Source organism: Chlorocebus sabaeus, chromosome 4 (genome assembly GCF_047675955.1).
Source record: "Chlorocebus sabaeus isolate Y175 chromosome 4, mChlSab1.0.hap1, whole genome shotgun sequence".
Taxonomy (NCBI): domain Eukaryota; kingdom Metazoa; phylum Chordata; class Mammalia; order Primates; family Cercopithecidae; genus Chlorocebus; species Chlorocebus sabaeus.
In genome coordinates this window covers 794,292-816,049 of record NC_132907.1, presented here as the reverse complement: position 1 = coordinate 816,049, position 21,758 = coordinate 794,292, and the positions used below count along the sequence as shown (strand labels likewise).

The 21,758-nt window shown below is 38.8% G+C and overlaps 1 long non-coding RNA gene across 1 annotated transcript in view; it reads left to right on the top strand.

Moving 5' to 3' along the window:
- LOC119618331 (uncharacterized) overlaps positions 1 to 14,910 on the top strand; it is a 98,727-nt gene extending 83,817 nt beyond the window's left edge. The window contains exon 6 of the long non-coding RNA XR_005234656.2: positions 13,684 to 14,910. This is a non-coding gene — a long non-coding RNA (uncharacterized lncRNA). The remainder of the gene's footprint in view (positions 1 to 13,683) is intronic.
- The last annotated feature ends 6,848 nt before the right edge of the window (positions 14,911 to 21,758 follow it).

Here is a 21,758-nt window from a genome sequence, read left to right as displayed (position 1 = left end):
CTACATCCTGTCCCAATACCCAACCTATTGCATCTAAATTCTGGGAACCTAGTCAAGAAAGCCAAGTGCCAGTTATGAAGCTAGTTAAACTAACCAATTGTGATCACCAATTTGGATACCATATCTGTATAGCTTCAAAGAAAGTAGATATTTTGTAATCACCAACTTTTTTTAAAAAGTAAGAATGGGCATTGAAGTAACTTTATCAGTGGTTATCAATTATTGCTGCACTTAGTGTCTTGAAAACAGCGCTGATGCCCTGGCCCTAAGTCCACAGATTGTTATTTAATTGGTGTGGCATGGGTCATGCCAGGTGATTCTATTGGGCAGATATACATGAATCAAATTTATTTAACAATTGTCTGCTCTCTATATCCTTCTGCAATTCATGGACAGAGATTAAGCCTAGAAGTAAAATGAAGCAGAGAATTTTAAGATTACTTCAGTCTCAACTACATGCATATTTTAGGGAAAGTGAAATATTAGTCTAGCATTTCTTCTTAACTATCTCAATTCTCTATTTCATGTTGCTAGGGTATACTTGATCTTGTCAAAATACTTCCTGCATCTAATAACCTGTAGATCCTCAAGGGCATTCCAAATGAATCACAGCAATATAAGAAACGAAGGTAAAAGCAAATTAAGTTTGGTCAACAATTTCTTTCGGTTGAATCACAGTTGTCATAAAAGCAGCCACAGGGGTGGAGAGTCCACCCACCGTGTCCCTTATGGAGCTTGTAAAGGCTAACTAGACCGATTCACATAAAGGGGCATTCTTTGCACTAGTCTGTGAGTCTAGGTTATGCCTTCACTTCTCATCGAAAATAGGTGCATTGAGATCATGGCTTGCTAATAAGCCTCATGGAACAGATTTTTCACTGAATTGGTGATGGAAGTAAGACTCATGTAATTTAGTGCTTGAGAACTTGCTACCTGCCTTGATATTCTGGCACTTAAAGTAGAGTTTTACTGTTTTCTGTGTTTTGGTGTTTAAAGAACTTTACAAATTGAATTATTCTCTCTTTTTATCTCAAGCTGTACAATCTGCTGGTTTCTATAATTTTAAATATCCTCTTGCCTTCAAATATTACCACCAAATCATTGTCTATGACAGATAAAAATTATCCTTTCTCTTATTTACATTTTTTCTTTATGACAAAATTTCTGAAATTTTTCTCTCAGTTGGAATTATTTTCTCCATCATATTGTTCATTTCTAAAATATCATTTTTATTTTAGAACTGTTCCTTTCAACTTCTTCTTCTTCTTCTCTCATGGTTACAATATCTTCTCATGTCTGAGAATATTAATGCTAGGGGGGTTTATTTGTTTGCTTATTCTGTTTTTTATTATTTTTTGCTTTTTTTTTTTTTTTTTGCAAAAATAAGGAGACCACTATGATGTTTTTTCCTGTATGGTTCAGTCCCTTTTCTCATGGTAAAGACATTCCTCAAATTTCCAGTTATCCGTGTTGGTAGATCGCATTTGAGAGCGAGAAAAGCAAAGCTGTCATCATTTAAATGGGAACTGGCAGCTGTGAGTTTTGCTGCAGGACGGCCTGGCCAGGTAGAGTTGAGAAAACCTCAATACCAGAGTCTTTACGTCTTTCCTCTTGGGTTAGTTGGATTCCAGAGAGAAGACTCCCTGACCTGCAATCTTCAGTAAAAAAGGCCAGCCACCAGAAGAAAAGGACAAGAACCCTGAGGAGCGCATTCACTGTGCCTCACTTAGTTCCATGTTTCAGTGTGAAGCCTCCACACTTAACTGTGCCTGGTCTTTGGGGAAAACACCTTCAGTCTCTTTGCTGGGTGACAAAGGGATGGTTTTCTGGCAATAAAAAGTGATGAGAGAAGCTGGGGAAGATTGTTTCTGAAATAGACCTTTAAGCAATCTTTTTTATTTTCCCATCTATTTTCATCCCAATTTCAAGCTATTTGGTGAGCCTGCCAATTCCTAAGTCAGGGGAAATTCTGAGGCATAGAAAGGGTTAGTTCTTAGCTTTCCCTGCTGCTGGATTAACATTTCATTTTCTTGGGTCTGCTAAATTATTTCCTTTTTTGCTTTCATAATTTTTGTGATTGCTTCCACTCCTGTTCTCCCCATTTCATAAGTTTATGTCCTTACCAAAATCCCTTCTCTGTAGTTTTTGAGGGATTTTAGTGGGGCATGAAAGGAGACACATATATTTAATCAACCAACTTTACCTGAAAGTATAGTAGCCAAACAAATAGATATACTCTAAGTGACTCCCAGTATTTGGTAAGTTAAAGTATATTTAACCCATTTAATGGAAAATTATGCAACCATTATAAATTATGCCAGTGAATAGTTAATGACATGGAAACATATTGATGCATTAGGTGGAAACTGATAGGTTAATAGCATTAATAATAGTAGCAAACTAAGCAACGTCTCTGTCCTCACCCTTCTGCTAAGTACCTTAAATGGATTATTTCACTTAATCTCACTGAAAAATTCTATAAAGAAGCTACTGTTGTTGTCCATTTTATAGACAGGGAAACTGGGGTTTCGAGATTAAGCAATTTGCCCAAGGTCACAGTGTTTGTGGCCCAGATTTTAGAAGACTATCACTGGGCTCTAAATAAAAGAAATAGAACTTACAAGTAGCAATGAATTCTGTTCATAAGCTGTATCAAACGGGTAAGAGAACAACATTAACAAGGATGCATTTGACCAAGAACGGGCTCTGTTGTTCTCCTACTTCTTGGCAGGGATGAGATGGTGGTCAGCAGCTTGTGCAAGTGAGATATCTGACAGGTTTTAGAGGCCCACAAGAGTGGTCAGGCTTACCTTCTTTCCTGTTTTTCGGGCTATTTCATTGCCCAAAGATAACTTATTCTACTATGTAAGGTAATAATTCTCCTAGTCAGTAATTCTGACATCCAAGTCTTTGTCTGGGTTCTGGGTCTGGAGATTCTTATTGTGGCACACTGATGTGATTTAACTTTATTGTGAACCTGAATTTTGGAAATTTTCCATTTATATGCATTTAGTGGTTCTCTACAGACAGGTCTGCCACAGTTTGTTTTGTACATAATAAGCAAAGTTTGAAGAATATCATTTAATTCATGTAAAATAAAAGGAAACATATTTCTGTAACCCATATAAAATTCTTTTTGAAATTTCAAAAAATGTGCCACCAGCTGTCCTTAGGATGTGTGTTAGAGTAGCAGACACTGTTATTGGTTTCACTGTTCTTGAGGTCTGTCCTTTACAGCCTAATGTCCACGATGAAAACATTTACCAATGCCCACGAAGGAAGGAAACTCTCCCTTTTCTTTCTAAAGAAATACCTTGGCCATTGGTCCCCAAACTGAACATGTATACAGACTTACAATGGTAAATTCAAAACATGCAGAGTGAGGTTGGTTGAAGATTAAAAAATAAAGGCAATGTGGTGAAATCCCATCTCTACACAAAATGTGAAATTTAGCTGGGCATGGTGGTGTGCACCTGTGGTCCCAGCTACTACACAGGCTGAGGGAGGATGGCATTAAGGCCAGGAGTTCAAGGCAGTAGTGAGCTATGAAAGAAAGAAAAAGAAAGGCTTTATGTAGCTACTTTATCTTCTTGCTATGCAGAAAAGAACTGGATTCATTGCCCAGACACATAATGGGTTGCTTTCGAATGTACTCTAGACCTCCATGGGCTGTCATCTGAAATGGTTCCTGTTTTTCTAACTTTACCTGTCTTTTCCTCTTCATGCAGTTTCCTCATATATTTTTTAAAATCTTATCTTTTCTCTCAATGTTCCACTCTTCTATTTCGGGAGCACGCCACTCTGGCATTCTTAAGTTCCCAGTCAGGTCTTGTCCTGTAAATGTCCTCAGTCTTGTGCATTTTTGCCAGATCGCTGGCATTCTCTTTTCTGCCTTTTTTGAGGCTGGGTTCTGAACAAAAAGAAGCCCAATATCCATCCTATGGTATGTGTGAATCTAGGTAAGGCCGGGGGTAGTGGGGGTGAAGTGTTCTACTTAGAACTGCAAAATAATCTTTTTCTTTTGAGGCAGGGTCTTACTCTGGCGCCCAGGCTGGACTGCAGTGGTGGATATGGGCTCACTGCAGCCTCGACCTCCAGGGCTCAAGCAATCCTCGCACTTCAGCCTGCTGAGTAGCTGGAACCACAGGCATGTGCCACCACTCCTGGCTAATTTTGTTTATTTTTTGTAGAGACAAGGTCTCACTACGTTGCCCAGGCTGGTCTCAAACTCCTCAGCTCAAGCTCAGACTTCCAAATGATACAGTGACTCTCTTTAAAGTGCTGTGATTACAGGCATGAGCCACCATGCACAGCTGCAAAATAATTTTTAGTGTACAAAAAAAAAAAAAAAAAAAATCAGAGAACTCCATAGATTACCTTTCTGAGAAAACCCCTCATTTGGTCTACATAAGAATCCTATATTCTAATTGTTAATATAACTTGACTTTACTGTGGTACAAGAACTATTTGTTCATAACCCTGTATTACATTGCAAACTGCTCTACCATTAACATGGCTTTAAAGGATATCATGGCCAATTGTGTCTCTATAATTTTAGGCCTTTTTTCTGTGTTTGCAGAAAGGAGGGAATAGACAGCCCCGTATGTTTGTGGCAGGATATTTTGAGATATTAACCAGGGTTCCCCAAGCTCCTTTCCTATTCAGTCAGCAGCAGGAATTGCTTCAGAGAGGATGCAGGGTTTTAAGCCAAGAACACAAAAAGAAAATAAGCAGTCAGTGCTCAGCTTTTGAATCTCTAAAAATAAAATTTAAACCTCACTGTGGAGATGGAAATCTATAAAGTCAAGGTCATTGATATTCAAGATCCAGTTTCTTTTGAGCAGTAAGAAGCCAAGCCCAAAGGACGTCAGGCATAAGGTTTGTGCCGTAAACAATGGAATGGAAAGAGAATAGATGAAGAGTCAGGCTGCCGTATCCTAGAGACTAGATAAAGGTTGCCTGGGCTAGAAAAAAAGAGTTACCTTGAAGAAAAAGCATCTGTGGAATATGAGCATGCCACTTCAGTTTCTGTCCTCTTCAGACCAACATCTAGAGAAGAAAGAGGGTGACTGAGCTTCCTGTCATTTGGGAGATTTGGGAGGAAAGGTAGGATCCTAAGTACTCAACAAACAGAAAATCACAAGCATTGGCCAATTAGAAGAGGTGCCCAATTAATCCAAATGGTTATTCTGGTGCATGTTGGTTAAATTACAGACCTGGAGAGGGCATGAATGCCTGGCTCCCATCAGAGAATCGGAGAATTCAGTGTGGCAGCACTCTTGGATAGGTGCTGCACAGCATGGTGGCAAAAGAGGAATTAAACAAAATGAGCCCAGGCGTGAGAAGCCATGAGACACAGCTTTGAGTTTCTCTCAGACTTGCAAGTGATATAGTGACAGCTGAAAGCGTGCAGGCCCTTGGGGCCTTGGATGTGGCTGAGAGAGCACCAGTGGACTTGAGGAAGCTTAAACCCGTGTTAGGACCTCAGGCAGTAGCAGAAGTCGTGGGCATAAGAACTGATTTCCAGAGGCTAGGAAGTTAAATAGCAGCTGATGCCAGCAGAAGGCACAGAATAGCCACTGACTACATATACCAGCACACACACATGTGCACACACACCCACACACTCATCCACACGCTCACACGCCCATCCACACACTCACACACATCCACACACGTGCCTGCATGAGCCCTCTGTGGAATTTAAATGTTACTCATGGGCAGAAAATAGACAACGGCAGAACCTTAAAATTGCCTGAGTTTAAAATGAAAATGACTGAGGAATAATTTGACTGAGTTTACTTGGGAACACTTGGTCAAAGGTTCTGATTTTAGAAGGAAACATGAGTTACAATAAAAATTACATTTATTTATAGAGAAGTAAAGTATATGTTACCCCTTGGATGCCTACTCAAGCATATAGGAGGTGTGTGTGTGTAAAATATATCACATATATTTTTAATATATGTGATATCAGCTGAGGTGCCCTGCCAGTGACATTCTAATTAAATTGGCTCTAATGCTGTCCACTGTGTGTTGAAACCCCATGTCCACTCTGATCTTTCTGGAAAACATAAAACAAGAGTAAAAACCTGCCCTGCTAGAATAACTCTGTCCTACATCAGTGATTTTCAAACATTTTAAGTGCTGGAGACATCATTCTGGATGGAACTCTCATATGTTAAAAAAAAAAAAAAAAGATAAAGCCAGGACCATTCTGGCTGCGCAGAGATGAGGGACAAGAACCAGCTCAGGGCATTTGTCTGGAATATTTTTATGCACTGAAATGCCCTTACAAAGAAAGGCATTTTGAAAGCTACTGCCATACTCATTGCTGTCCTAGGTGAATTCCAGAAAGCGTATTAACTTGTGTGGGGGCTATAAATCTTAAAGTCTTAGGTTTGACTCCAAATGGAACAGGAAATCTATGCATAAAATGTTTCTAATTATGTCCCTTGGGGTTTTGAGGCTATGTGTTTGCAATGCTGGATTTAAAGGATAAGTGAAAGCAAGTGACCAAATGTTTTGCTCTGGCGTATGAAGACCATCCTGTCAGCTATCCAAAAACCAACTTGCTGTATTTCATTCATTTATTCACTCAACAAATGTATATTGTGCTTTTATCAAGTAGTAGGCACTGTGCTAGCTGCAATGGGAACAGTTTCCCTGCCCCCTATTGACTGTTATAGCTTTACATGAATTCTTTGAACTATAATGTTTCTGCTGCTTGCTGCCTTTTCAGAACAGAGCAAACTGAATGTTTGAATGCATTTCCGCTAGTGTGCAAACTCTTGAAGTTCTTGGTGGGTTTAGTCACTTTCAGGAAGATCAATACAGAAACTCTGAATAGCTAGAGCATGCCCAGGTTTACCATATTCACATAAGGGAGGAGTCTGGTCTAATATACTGGACCATAAATATAGTATCACTGATCAAAAAATGTAGTCAAGCAGAGCTCTTCAAAGGCATTTCTATTTGCTGCCTAACTGGATCATATGCCATTTTAAAAATGCAACCATTCCCCAGACTTAAACTCCCCGGATAAATTGTGAAGAAAAATAGTATCTTTAAAAATACTTAGTGTTTTATTTACTTACTTTATACACCTAGTTAGATCAATTACTTCTGCTAGGCTTATTACGAAAAACAACAATTCTCTGCCCTCCCGTCTGCCCCACTTCCAGCTTCTCCAAGACAATCTTCCCACTTTCATAGCTTTCAGTACTTTGCCTCCGTATCTCTAAATAATGCCATTCTCTTTTTTCTTGATAACTTTTAGTTTTAGGCATTATGTAGTCTAAAAGCATCTCTCTCCTTAACCATCAATGCAATCTTGCCATACACAGTAACTTCTTCCACTTCATAGTTATGTCGCAACTCTGTATAGACACATACTCAGTGTTCACATCAGGGGTCCCCAACCCCAAGGCCATGGAACAGTAAAGGTCCGTGACCTGTTAGGAACCGGGCTGCACAGCAGGAGGTGAGCCACCAGTAAGCAAGCATGACCGCCTGAGCTCTGCCTCCTACTGTACATGCAAGGAATCTGGGTTTCATGCTCCTACGAGAATCTAATGTCTGATGATCTGAGGTGGAACAATTTCATCCTGAAACCAACCCCCAACCCTGCACACCATCCATGGAAAAACTGTCTTCCACGAAATCAGTCCCTGGTGCCAAAAAGGTTGGGAACCGCTGGTTTACATGATTAGGTATGTAAAGCCTATTCACTCTTGAGGTATATAATCTACTATGATTGCTTTTTTCTTTTAAAATACTTTGCCATGTGTATTTTTGCTTAGTTTTCTATGTATTTCTCACCAATTCATCCCTAAATTCTCACCCATTTGTCCAATCTTCTCTCACTATGTTCAAATGCATTAGGTAATCCATCAATGCCATCTTCCTGGGAACATTTTCCAGAGCCTGCTGGCCTGGACTCTCTGGACAGGACTCTCTTTATCTCTGGTGCACCTTGGTGGGAGAACCCTTCATCATCATCATGGATTCTCTTACCACTCTCTTAAGATGGAGTCAATATTCTGGACCCCATATCTCCTGCCATCTTGGTATTTTCACTTGTTTTTATGGAGTACTGTTTTTAGCAGATTCCTGAGAAACAGTGTATGTCTGAAAATGCCTGAAATATACCCCCATATTTGATTTCTCAAAGAACTAAAAGTAGAATTACCCTTTGATCCAGTAATCCACTACTGGGTATCTCCCCAAAGGAAAATAAATCATTTTTATCAAATGCACTTGTTTGTTCATCACAGAGCTATTTACAACAGCAAAGTCATGGATTCCACCTAAGTGCCCATCAAGAGATGGCGACTGAATTTTAAAAACGTGATATCTATCTATCTATATATCTGTATCTGGAGATAGATATATAGATCATGGAACACTACTCAGCCGAAAAAATAAAATTATGTCTTTTGCAGCAACATACATAGAACTGGACATCACTATTCTTAGTGAAATGGCTCAGAAGCAGAAAGTTCAAAACCTCATGTTCTCACAAGTGGGAACTAAACGATGAGTACACACAGACATACAGAATGAAATGACAGACATAGGGGACTCCAAAAGGTGGGAGAGTGAGAAGGAGGTGAAGGTTGAAGTACTACCTATTGGGTACAATGTACGTTATTCAGGTGATGGATATTCTAAAAGCCCAGTCTTTGCTACTAGGCAATATATCTATGTAATACAACTGCACTTGTCCCCCTAAACCCATATAAAGCCTCATAGTTACTTAAGGGCTCAGCTAGATATACAATTCCACATGAGAAATATAATTTTCCCTGAATAATTGCAAACATTGCTCCAATGTCTTACTGCTGAGAATTTTTTTTTGTTGAGAAGTTCATAACTATCTACTGTATTTTCTTTCTGAAGGTTTTTTAATAATTAAAAAATGCTCCCCTAGCGTTCTGAAATTTTACAATGATGAGCCTCGGCACAGGTCTATTTTCAACCTCAGTGCTGGACACAGGGTATCTTTCAATTTAGAAGCTCATTTTTATCTCTGAGTCCCAGGTAGCTAATCTTAGCAGTCACTCAATAAATGATGATTGAATCAGACTAAACTGAGTAAGAGTTCATATAAAGAAAATTCCCTCCTCCTGGGATGTCCTGCTTCTACAGCATCTTCACAAAGTGACATTCTGCCCATCTACCAAGATCTGACCTATGCCCTCTTCGATTCTTCCAGTCTTTCCTTGTAGCGCTTAACTGCACCTACCATTTGCTCTTGTGGTATCTGTTTAATCGCTTATGTTAATTCTATGTAATCTTAGACTGTACACTCCTGGAGGGCAGATACCTAGTCTTATACATCTTTGTGTACTATCTACCACCTCCATACCACTCCCAAGAATCTAACTCAGCACTTAGCACTATGCAGTTCTTAATAAATATCTGTTGAATGAATTAATAAATAAATAAGGAATACATAAAAGAAATTAGAAAACTATTGCCTTTCAGAAAAAATCCTGTCACACAAACTTGACAAAAACAAGAAATGAGGAAAGGATTCACTATTTAATAAACGGTGTTGGGAAAACTGGCTAGCCAAATGCAGAAAACTGAAACTGGACCCCTTCCTTACATCTTATACAAAAATTAACTCAAGATGGATTAAAGACTTAAACTTAAGACCTAAAATCATAAAAACCCTAGAAGAAATCCTAGGCAATACCATTCAGGACATAGGCATGGGCAAAGACTTCATGACCAAAACACCAAAAGCAATGGCAACAAAAGCCAAAATTGACAAATGGGATCTAATTCAACTAAAGAGCTTCTGCACAGGAAAAGAAACTATCATCAGAGTGAACAGGTAACATACAGAATGGGAGAAAAGTATTGCAATCTACCCATTTGACAAACGGTTAATATCCAGAATCTACAAAGAATTTAAACAAATTTACAAGAAAAAAGCAACAATCCCATCAAAAAGTGGGCAAAGGATGTAAACAGACACTTCTCAAAAGAAGACATTTATGTGGCCAACAAACATACGAAAAAAGACTCATCATCATTGGTCATTAGAGAAATACAAATCAAACCCACAATGAGATACCATCTCATACCAGTTAGAATGACGATCATTAAAAAGTCAGGAAACAACAGATGCTGGAGAGGATGTGGAGAAATAGGAACGCTTTTACACTGTTGGTGGGAGTGTAAATTAGTTCAACCATTGTGGGAGACAGTGTGGTGATTCCTCAAGGATCTAGAACCAGAAATACCATTTGACACAGCAATCCCATTACTGAGTATGTACCCAAAAGATTATAAATCATTCTACTATAATGACATTATGCACATGAATGTTTATTGCAGCACTGTTCACAATAGCAGAGACTTGGAATCAACCCACATGTCCATCAATGATAGATAGGATAAAGAAAATGTGGCACATATACACCATGAAATACTATGCAGCCATTAAAGAGGATAAGTTCATGTCCTTTTCACGGACATGGATGAAGCTGGAAACCATCATTCTCAGCAAACTAACACAGGAACAGAAAACCAAACACTGCATGTTCTCACTCATAAGTGGGAGTTAAACGATGAGAACACATGGACACAAGGAGGGGAATATCACACACCAGGGCCTGTTGGGGGGTGGGAGGCTAGAGGAGGGATAGCATTAGGAGAAATACCTAATGTAGATGACATGTTTATGGGTGCAGCAAAGCACCATGGCAAGTGTATACCTAGGTAACACACTTGCACGTTCTGCACATGTATCCAACAGCTTAAAGTATAATAAAGAGAAGAAAGAAAAGAAAAAATCCTGTCACAGAAATTCCGAGTAACTAAGGAATGACTTCAGCTAATGAACAAACATGATCCCTACAGTTAAAAATAAAACAGAAATCTGTTTATTTCAATTAAGGAAGAATGCTTATACAAAAATGGACCTGCAAGGTGTGATGAAAAGTAAATCCTCGAGTCATGTTTCTAAGTCTCAAAACACAGTAGAAACAGCTACTTGAAAATGCCAATTGAATACTTGTTTTTCTGTTAATTTTCACCACTGTGTGTATAATGCAGTGGATTTTGAACTCTATTGGCATTGACTTAGGCAGAGTTATTAATGTTATTTAAGGAAAGTATGTAAGCAATAAGATTTACAACTGGTCCACAAAATTATTTTCCAGATTAACTTTATTTCACCTGTGTGTAGTGAAATTTAATGTAATACTTCTAGAGAAGACTGTAAGTATTGCAAACTGAATCTTAAGGCAATAAAATTTCTTTACAAAATTGAGAGTGGACTAATATAAAAAAGAAATGTGCAGTCTTGAGTATATCACAATAATGCGTCACTGTAGCTACAGGCAGTGTGTCAGGCATCACCATCAAGCACTGATAGAAGAAATCCAGTGTAGTTTTCCTGTTGACCTATCAATTGACCGTGACTGCTGCACTACTCTCAGTGGCAATGTTTAGCTCAGTCTGTGTGCCATAACTGTTTCCAAAGCATGCATGGAATATGATTCATTGACTTTTTCAGGTAACTAGACTCAATAAAAAATGTTGACATATTGATCTAGTCATAATGAATGCTTTGGCATCAAGTATAAATCTTAAATCTAAAAGTAATTCTCCAATATACAAAACATCCTTAAGACAAAGATAGACAAAGTAGTGTATTTGTTGCTCCATATTAAAGCTCTAGTCACATTGGAAGAAAAAAAAAAGAGAAGAATTTAGAAAATGATCTACATGCATCAAGATCAAAATAAACAACAATAGAAACTGGCCTTGGTTAGTTCCATTGTGCAGGATTTTTGGCCTGCAAGACCTGCATAATTTCCTCAGGATTTATTTCTAACTTATATCCATAGATAAGAATTTTTTGTTTTGCCTCATTCTCCAAATATACCTTTTTCTTTTTCAACTGTTTTATAAGACGAGATCTTAGAGCTATTGTAGCCTGTCTATGTGTTGTTCTTAAAACTAGCTCCAAATTAATGAACCCTACTACGTGGCAGCCATATAATCTATGTTACCTCATTAATTCTGATAACATTCCTTTGAAAGATGTCATCAGACCCATACTACAGACAAGAAAACTGAAGCCAAAGAGGTAAAATAACCAGTCCAAGGTCTGAAATTAGTGAGTTCCTAAGCCTATATTTGAACCTTGGTCCAAAGTCAATTCCCCTTTAAAATGCTCATTGCTACTTTTATGTTATTATAACACAAAAGAGGTGCTGGTATTGACTGGCAATAGTCCCAGCCCTGTGATTTTATTTTCCAGCTGTTCAGTCATCTCATGGCGCCCTAATATTTGCAATAAAAATAAACACTTTTGTGGCTGTCTGCTAGAGGCAGGGGTGCAGTCTTGGCCACACACATGAAGGCAATTGCTGAGTGTCTGTCCTGTACCCGGTCCTGTGCTGAGTCTAGCGGGAGCTACACAACACTGGAAGACCCAGTTCCCTTCCTTGGTAAATTAAGCTGAACGGAGATTGTTTCTTTTTAAAGTTCCTGTATTTCTCAAGTATTTCACCAGTGGCAATTGGAATGATTTTCGGTGGCTCATTGATCTCTGAATTAAGTAATATTGAATCTCAAAGAGAGATGTATTCTCTTTTCCATCCTTCCAACAACCATCAAGGATAATGACTCAGTTTGGTGCTAATACGCTTTTAAAACTACTGCTAATCTCTTTTGCCAATAAAATGAAAGCAGTCATTTGGCTCAGAGCCTTTGGCAAGCAACAGAGAATTTATTTTATCGGCGTTTCTATTTATGACAATTGATGGTAATTTTCTATTTGTGACAGTGTTAAAATTTTCCTTTCTAAATGAATTTAGGATAAAAGTGAGTCAATTAAAATAAAGGTATTTTAAAAATAATAACGCAGGCATATGCAATATGGACAAGGATATGGCAAGAAAAGTTCACTCTGTAAGATGAAAGACTGCAACGCAACCCAAAGGGAGTAGGCAGGGTCTTAGGAAGCCTAGCCTGCAGCCCCTCTTGGGACTGGGCTCATCCCAGCTCAATTGTAGAGAAAAGCTGTCTCCAGCTTCTGTGAAGAATGAAAAGTAAAAAATTCTTTTCAATAGAAGAGAAATTGTGCACTAAAAATTACTCATGTAAGCTTGTTCTCAGTAACTAGATGCTATCCTAAATAAGTAGAGTGACCAACAGATGACTTTCATTCCAGGCAAACTCTAAATGCCTTCTGGAAATAAGAGTTGTTTATACAAGATACCGATAATAAACCTTGGCAACATGGTTCCAGTAATTAAAAAGAGTTTCATTTGAAGAGCTCAAACCAGAATAAGCGGGAAATCCATTTGCTACTTAGTTGCAACAGCTAAGGAGGGTCTTACCTCTTGTTTAACCTTTCTCCTTTAATGAGCATATCTACAACCTTTCTCCCATGAGCGTGTCAACAATGCCAAGCTCTGTCCATTCAGGACCTCAGTCCTGCCGTTCCCTCAGCTCCGAACCCTCTCCTTCCTGGCTTTTCACCTAGCTTAGTGGTCGCCTCCTCACAGAGGCCTCCGTTGAACAACTTAATTCCATCTTCCCTCCGTATTTTTTCTCTTCTGCTGCATATTGTTTTTCGTCATAGCTTTTACCATAGCTTGGAATTATTTATGCGTTGATTTTTCTTTTTTTCTGTCTCTTCTTTCATACTTTAAGGTCTCTGATGGCAAACACTGCATCTATTTAGAGATAGTCATATCTCCAGCACCTGGCCCAGAAGGCCTTCAACATGTGTTGCAGAAACAAAGAGGGGATGAGGCACGGAGCTCCTGAAGTTGGAGGAAGCAGAGGCCACGTGGGGAGGAAAATGACAGCAAATACGAAGCACTCACTCCAGAGATACAGGGGACAACAAAAGAATCCCTCTGGGTCCAAAACAGAAAATGAAAGTGAGGAAGACGGCTGCGAATAACATGACAGAATAAACTTCCCCTCATTCTCGATATTTGTAAGACAATAGGGAATAGTGGGGATATTTAATGACCTGAAGAAAGGATGACCCGACCCCCCTAAAGACAGTGGATGGAACTTAGCTCCGAGTAATATTTGGGAGGAAGAAAGAAGAGGCCAATAGGACTAGACCTTGATTTCTTCAAGAAAAGCTAGAAATCTAAATGTTTTTGTGAATTCTGCTTATTTTTAATGCTGGAAACTAAATCAAAGTGTTTAAAACATTGTAGTGGCCAATATTGAATGAGCTAAACATACATATCTGGGCTGCCACTTTGTGACCCATATGCTGTTGTGAAAACCTCTATTGCCTTTGCAGATTTTCCTAGTGGCAAAATCTCCTACAAGTATAAAGTCACAGTAACATATAACTACTTCTCAGCACCCACTCCCACCATTTGGAAATCTAGATGGTTTAACATTCAACTTTTCCAAGAACACAAGAATATCAAGACTATTGTTCTGAATTCCCTTGCAAATCCATGTTGGTTCGATAATCTCCCTTTTAATATGCCCAACTTATTTCATTCATTAATTTACTTAAACAATTGAGTGCCTACCCGGTACCAGAAACTGGCATAAAATTGTAAGTAATGTGGACATGTTCTTGGCTTCCTTGGGCTTCTGTGTCATGAGGGATCTAGAGAGGTAGTTACAGAGTCTCGCTGTGTCCCCACCCAAATCTCATCTTGAATTGTAGTTCTCATAATCCCCGCTTGTGGGAGGGAGCAGGTAGAGATAATTGAATCATGGGGGCAGTTTCCCCATTCTGTTCTCATAATAGTGAGCTCTCATGAGATCTGATGGTTTTATAAGGGGCTTTTGCCCCTTTTGCTTTGCATTTCTCTTTCCTACCATTGTGTGAAGAAGTATGTGTTTGCTTCCCCTTCTGCCATGATTGTAAGTTTCCTGAGGCCTTCTCAACCCTGTGGAACTGTGAGTCAATTAAATCTCTTTCCTTTATAAATTACCGAGTCTTAGGTATGTCTTTATTACCAGTGTGAGAACAGACTAATGCAGGTAGACAGCAGTTATATTGCTACCACCCAGAGGTTATTAGCATCCTCCCTGATTTCTCCTTCTCCATCATTCCTCGCACCAAATCAATCCTCCCATCTGACTGATTCTTAGATCTCTCAAAGCTCCCCATTCCTCTTTGCTTCAGATCCATTTCTGCTGCTCTAGCCCACGTCAACATCGTTCTCATTTAAACTACCAAAACAACACTTTAATTCACCTCTCTCTCTTTCTACCCTTTGACCATCTGCCATGGTCTGCCCTCAACACAACAGCTGGCATAATCCTCTTTAAAAAGGAGCTAAATCATGTAATCCTTGTATTCAAAACTCTCCAATAACTTTCCATGTCACTCGGAGTAAAGCTCTTAGATTGGCAACGCGGCCCTGGATATGGCTACATTCCTTCCTCGTCTCCTCACATGTTACACCTCACCTATGTTGCTCCAGCCACCCTGGCTGCCTTCTCAAACGTACTAAACTCACTCCTACCCCAGTGCCTTCACCCTCGCTCTTCTCTCTACCTGGCGTAGTCTTCTTCCCACCTGCACACTTTGCACAAGCAAATCTCTTGGCATTCCTGACTCTCTTTCCTCTTCCAATTTGAATTACATTTTTTGAAGGAGTCCGGATGGTCTGTCATCTTCCTCAATCCAGAATGAACCGTCACTGTCCTCCACTTGGAAGCCACCACACCCAACAAAAGGATGGTGCGGGAACACACACCTGACCAAGGCCACATAGGAAGGCAGCTGTCATTTTTCCCTATTAGGGGTTTATAAGTCATTTGTGCAGCTTGTAATTGGATTTTAAAACTTAACTCATTTTATCCTTTTTACATTCCTGATTTTGCTTTGGAAAGTTAATAAAGGATGATGTATATTTACATAACAGGAAATTGTCAGGATAAATCTTACTGCTCTCTGATTTCCTGGGTTAACGGCTCGCCCAGTCTGTTGTCATATAGAGCAGAGATTGGGCAACTATGGCCCCAGGGCCAAATCTGTCCAGTCACCTATTTTTGTACAGCCACAAAGTTAAGAATGGTGGTTACTTTTTAAAATAGTTGAAAAAAGTTGAGACTAATGGTAATATTTTGTAAGACAGGAAAATGTTATAAAATTCAAATTTCAATGTTCATAATGAAATCTTACTGGAATGCAGCCACACTCATTTGTTTATATGTTGTCTATGGCCGCTTTGACACTATACTGGCAGAGTCAAACAGTTGCAAAAGATACCGTATGGCCTGCAAAGCCTAAAATACTTACTATCTGGCTCTTTACAGAAACTTAGATCTAGAGAAGTCATTATTACACTTTGAGATTTCATGAATCAGTAAAATTTAAGGATGGAGGAGGAGGGTAAACAGATAGTTGCCAACTTTCAGGTTTTTGCCAAGGAAAGACACAAACAAATCTTGCTATCTGTCATCACCCACCACAATTTAATAAAAGAAAGAATAGCATAAAAAAGTAAGAATGGATATAATTTCAGAAGAAAGGGGAATCTTACACAGTTACAAGCTCAGGCCTTTACCATTAATTCTAACTACTTTGAGTCCAGGGTCCAGCTTTCTCCATGTGTGGGAAATGGGCCTCATTGTGTAAGCCTTTTAATCTTTAGTGTCCTTGATTTAAACTTTTAAGGGATGTCATAAGAATTTTCAAAATGAATTATTTGTTAGTATTATTAATTACTTCAATAAACTGACAAGATTCTAGGTTCCCCAACTCTCCCACATCATGTTTATCCAGCTCACACCCTCAGATCTCACCCTATTAAAATTGCCCGTAACATGGGAATTATGTCAGTTTTTGGCATTCAGCATATATTGCTTTTAATTATTTATTACCTTTTTTTATGCGTTCTAGGTACCAAATTAGTTTAATGTCCTTGAAGGTGGTTTGAAGGTGGAGACTAAATGTGTAAACTTTTTCATGTTTTGGTACCTAATGTGATGCCAAGAATAAAATGAGTGCTTCTATACTGGATACAGTTTGTCCCCAGGATTGAGGAATATCCTGGCTCCCAACCCTGTCCCTTCTGCTTAATCCATGGAAAATACTAAGGGTGAGAAATGAATAAAATCATCAGTTGTTTCTCCTTACCAGAAATAAATGTCTGCTTTCCAGAGCTGGTTAGGGTGCTCCAGTCTTGGCAATACAAACATGACAGAAGGCCTCCTTGTGTTAAGGAGATGACCACCCTTTTGACATCATTCATTTCTCTTGTGGTTGTGTATTGTAATGTAGATCTCAAACTCAGGAGCATTCTGTGTGCCAACCATGTGGTGCAAAGTTAGGTAAAGTCCCTGTCAAAAATGGGGCACTGGGTTAATAAAGCCTGTGATCCTCCAGAAATAACATCAACAGGAAAATTAATATAGTAGTTGAAATGTACAATTTGCTGACTTAGAAAAAAGTGGGCCATGATGGCTTTAAAAAATTAAGTATAATAATTACAGGATTCAGCTGCTTAAACTTTAATTCGACAGAGGACCAGAGAGCCCTCAGAACTCCCATGGAGTTTTCTCTCTCTCTCTCTCTGCTGGAGCCAACCCTGCAGAATAATTAAGAAACAATTTCTGAGTAGCCACACATGTAGGCAATCAGATCTAATATAGGAAACACCTGCTTTTACTTAATTCTGGACTGCTTACTAATAGAACATATTTATCTTGGGACATTGTGTTTGCTTGTGTAATTATGCATAGCACATTTTCGGATTTTACTGCAGATTGGCCCTGAAATCAGTTTTGAGTGTGTCTAGGTAAGCAAGACACAAAAAGCCTCCCTCATCTTCTGTACAAACAGACGTAAGCAGAACAAGGCTCCACCTTCCCTTCTGCCCACACTATGCGGTGCAAACAGGAAGCAGTGAACAGCTTTGATCTTTCCAGGCTTAGCAACCAATGTTTTTTAGTTAACAGTTCTAGACCCATCCAGCCAAAAGGGGTAGAAAATACACAGGTCAACAGCTAGACAAATAGCGCTGGCAAGTAGCCCTGACGCCACTGAAGTAGAAGAGGCTTCGATTTGGTGGGATGATCCTCTTCAAGTGGTTGGAGTTTCAATGTCCTGCATATTAGCTGCACTTTGACAAGGGTTTTCATGACATAACCCAGAAGAAGGCTATTATGAGAGTCACAAAAGAATGAGAAGAGTCACTTGAGAACATGGAGAACATGGGCACAGAGAGAAGAATTGTAAGGAGAATATGATTAGAAAAGAAATAAAACTCAAATACTGGGAGGGGAACATGACACACTGGGGCCATTCAGGGGGTTCAAGGGGCAAAAGGGAGAGAGTATTAGGACAAATACCTAATGCACGTGGGTCTTAAAACCTAGATTACAGGTTGATAGGTGCAGCAAACCACCATGCACATGTATACCTATGCAACAAACCTGTACGTTCTGCACATGCGTCCCAGAACTTAAAGTAAAATAAATACATAAATTCTAAGTACAAAAAAAACCCCTCAAATACAAAGAATCAGGTTAGAATTAAAAGTGGCATTCGATAGCTCTGTTTGCATATGTAAATTGAAATGAGAACAGAGATAATGGAGTGGAAAAAGTCATGCTCGCGTAAAGTAGCTGCACTTTTATGGTAAAAGTATTTTTAGGCTTCAATTATCTCAGATTTTCCTCAATTTTATACTTGTTTGGGGTGGACAGAAATATGTGAACATATTAAACATAGTCACGATTTCTGTATAAACTATATGTCCGTCCATAGACCACAAGTTTTTTTGATAATAGCTTTATTGAGGTATAAGTCACATACTACAAAATTCACCCTTTTAAAGTGTATTATTTGGTAGGCTAGTTGCATCGTGTGCAACTATCACACACTACCTAATTTTAGAACATTTGTCTCCCTCCCGCAAAACCCCATATCCATTAGCAATCAATCACTCTCCATTGCCTCCTCCTCCAGCTTCTGGCAATACCAGTCTGCTTTCTGCTAGAGACACTGGAGATACTCTACATAAATGGAATCATACAGTATATGGCATTTTGTGTCTAGCTTCTTTCACTTAATGCAATGTTTTCAAGATTCCTCCATGCTGTAGCATATTTCATTACTTCATTCCTTGTTATGACTGAATAATTTCCATTTTATGTATTTTTTTTTGCCTATTCATCAGCTGATGAACATTTGAATTGTTTCCACTTTTTGTCTATTACAAATAATGCTACTATGAACATGTGTAAACAAGTTTTTATCTGGACATCTTTTTGGTTATCTTGGGTATATAACAGTAGAATTGTTGGATCATATAGTACCTCTATATTTAACTTTTTGAGGAATTTTCTGGAACTGTTTCCAAAGCAGTTGCACGATTTTTCATTCGCATCGGGAAGGTAGGAAGGTTCTAATATCTCCACATCCTCACTTACACTGGTCGTTGACCATCTTTTTAATGATAGCCATCCTAGTGAAGTGGTTAGATTAGATAGAATGATTCTGAATGAATCCTCGAGAATGGCCTATCGAGGTAAAACATGCCTTGGTCTCTCATTTTGTTTTATCATCTGATCCGTGTTATCTGAGGGTTCTAGACGAAATTTATTAAGTTAATTATATATTTTTTGTCTTAATTTGAGGGTAGTTTTCCCTTCTCAACCATTAGTCAGTGAACATCACAGGTCATGTTTTAATACTTATCGCAGGTACAGGTCATGTTTTAGTCATTATTATAGGCACAATACAAGCATGCTTTTATTTGAGAAGTCAAGTTTTGTGCTAAGTGTTGATGTGCATCAAGTGATTAAATCCCAGCTTGAAGTAGATAAGTGCTCTATTTGCCTGAGCATGACCAACACTGACTATAACTGCTCACTAACCAAACAGAGCCGCACAGGTGGACAGCGCTAATAATGGCTGATTACGCCTTTTCCCTATGGAAGTATAATGAAGCAGTATAGCATGGGGTCTTGAAAAGAGCCCTGGCCTAGGAATCAAGGGATCTGGACACCAGTTCTGTGAATGAACTGTACCCAACCCTGTTTCCCAGCACTGACTCTTCCCAACTAGGTTAGATATATCTGCTGTTTGCTTACCATAGTCTTCCTTTACTTACCCTAACAGTTCAAATTTTTACATTATTGCTTTCTTAACTGATTGCTTTTGACCCCTAGATTTTACGCTCCATGAGGCCTGGGAACCATTTATGTTTTGTCTACCATTGCTTCTTTGGCACTTTAGCCCAGCACTTGACATCAAGTAGCTAGTCATTAAATATTGTGGAGATCTTGTACAAGCCACTAAACTACAATTTCAACTGAATATTAGTACAATAGGTTATCATTTATGTAAATAGTACCTCTCCCCTACAAATAAAGATTCTTATCTACAAAATGTAAAATAGGCATATTACTAGTACATACTTCCTTGGGTTGTTATAAGGACTTTATTAAATATAAATTAATACACTTAAATTGGTGACATACAGTAAATAATCAATAAATATTCATCATCATTATTATTTTGACTCTCATTCCCAAGTATCCATTTCTCAATAAAAATTTAAAAGGGTTAAATAAGAATCTCCCTAACATGTCTTTCTGCACCAATATTCTGATACATTTGCTAGCAAAATGATACGGTTTGGCTCTGTGTCCCCACCCAAACCTCATCTCGAATTGTCATCCCCAGGTATCAAGGGAGAAACCTGGTGGGAGGTGATTGGATCCTGGGGTTGGTTTCCCCCATACTGTTCTCATGATAGTGAGGGAGTTCTCACAAGATCTGATGGTTTTATAAGTGCTTGGCGGTTCCTCTTTCCCTGTCTTTCTCTTCCCTGCTGCCTTATGAAGAAGGTCCTTGCTTCTCCTTTGCCTTCCACCATGATTATAAGTTTCCTGAGGCTTCCCCAGCCATGTGGAACTGTGAGTCAATTAAATCTCTTTCCTTTATAAATTTCCGAGTCTCGGGTATTTCTTTATAGCAGCATGAAAACGGACTGATACACATGACAATGTGTATCTAAGATATTTATCATTATTTCATCACTGGGGCAAGTGGTAAGGTGTCCCAGGTAGACATATGTATATAGCAGCTTGACAACAATGTAAGTGTCAAATTGTATTCTTGGAGACAAAATTACATTTGATGGAAGCTATTTTTCTCTAAATCATTTGTAATCTGACACTCAGCTTCATTTCTCTCTTATGTAATACATTGATGGTGCACAGTGAATTAGGGTGGGTTTGGAAAAGTTCCAGTAAATGTCAACTGTTCTTTCCAGTGAAATCAAATCCTGTGTGTTGGTTGTTTTTCGATTTACAAAAGGACATTATCATGGAGCATTTCAGATTCTCAAAGTTAACTTTCAGAGCACACAGCTTCTTGGGGAAACCACACTGAAGGGAAAACACAGGTCCTTCCTGGCTTTCCAACTATGCTCTGCAGCTCTAAGCTTAATTTCCTCATCTCATCCAGGATGTAAACACAATATTAATTCCTGCTATTCTGGAAGTATTTTCTTAAAAATAATAAACCTCCATTTAGAGAAAATGGCTGTTTCACAGATTCAGTCTATTCTGACTGATATAAATCTGTGTTAAAGGACTATTTGTCAGTCATATTTTGATTAAGGGGGTATAGAAGGTGGTACCCCAGTTAAAACCCACGGATCGATTTCACTCCCCTCCATCTGTCTTTGTGCTTCTCCTTCTTCTCTGCCTTCCCACCCATAACTAAACTCTCCTTCTCTTCCCCTTTATCTTTCTTTCTTTCACCACCTGTGTTCATT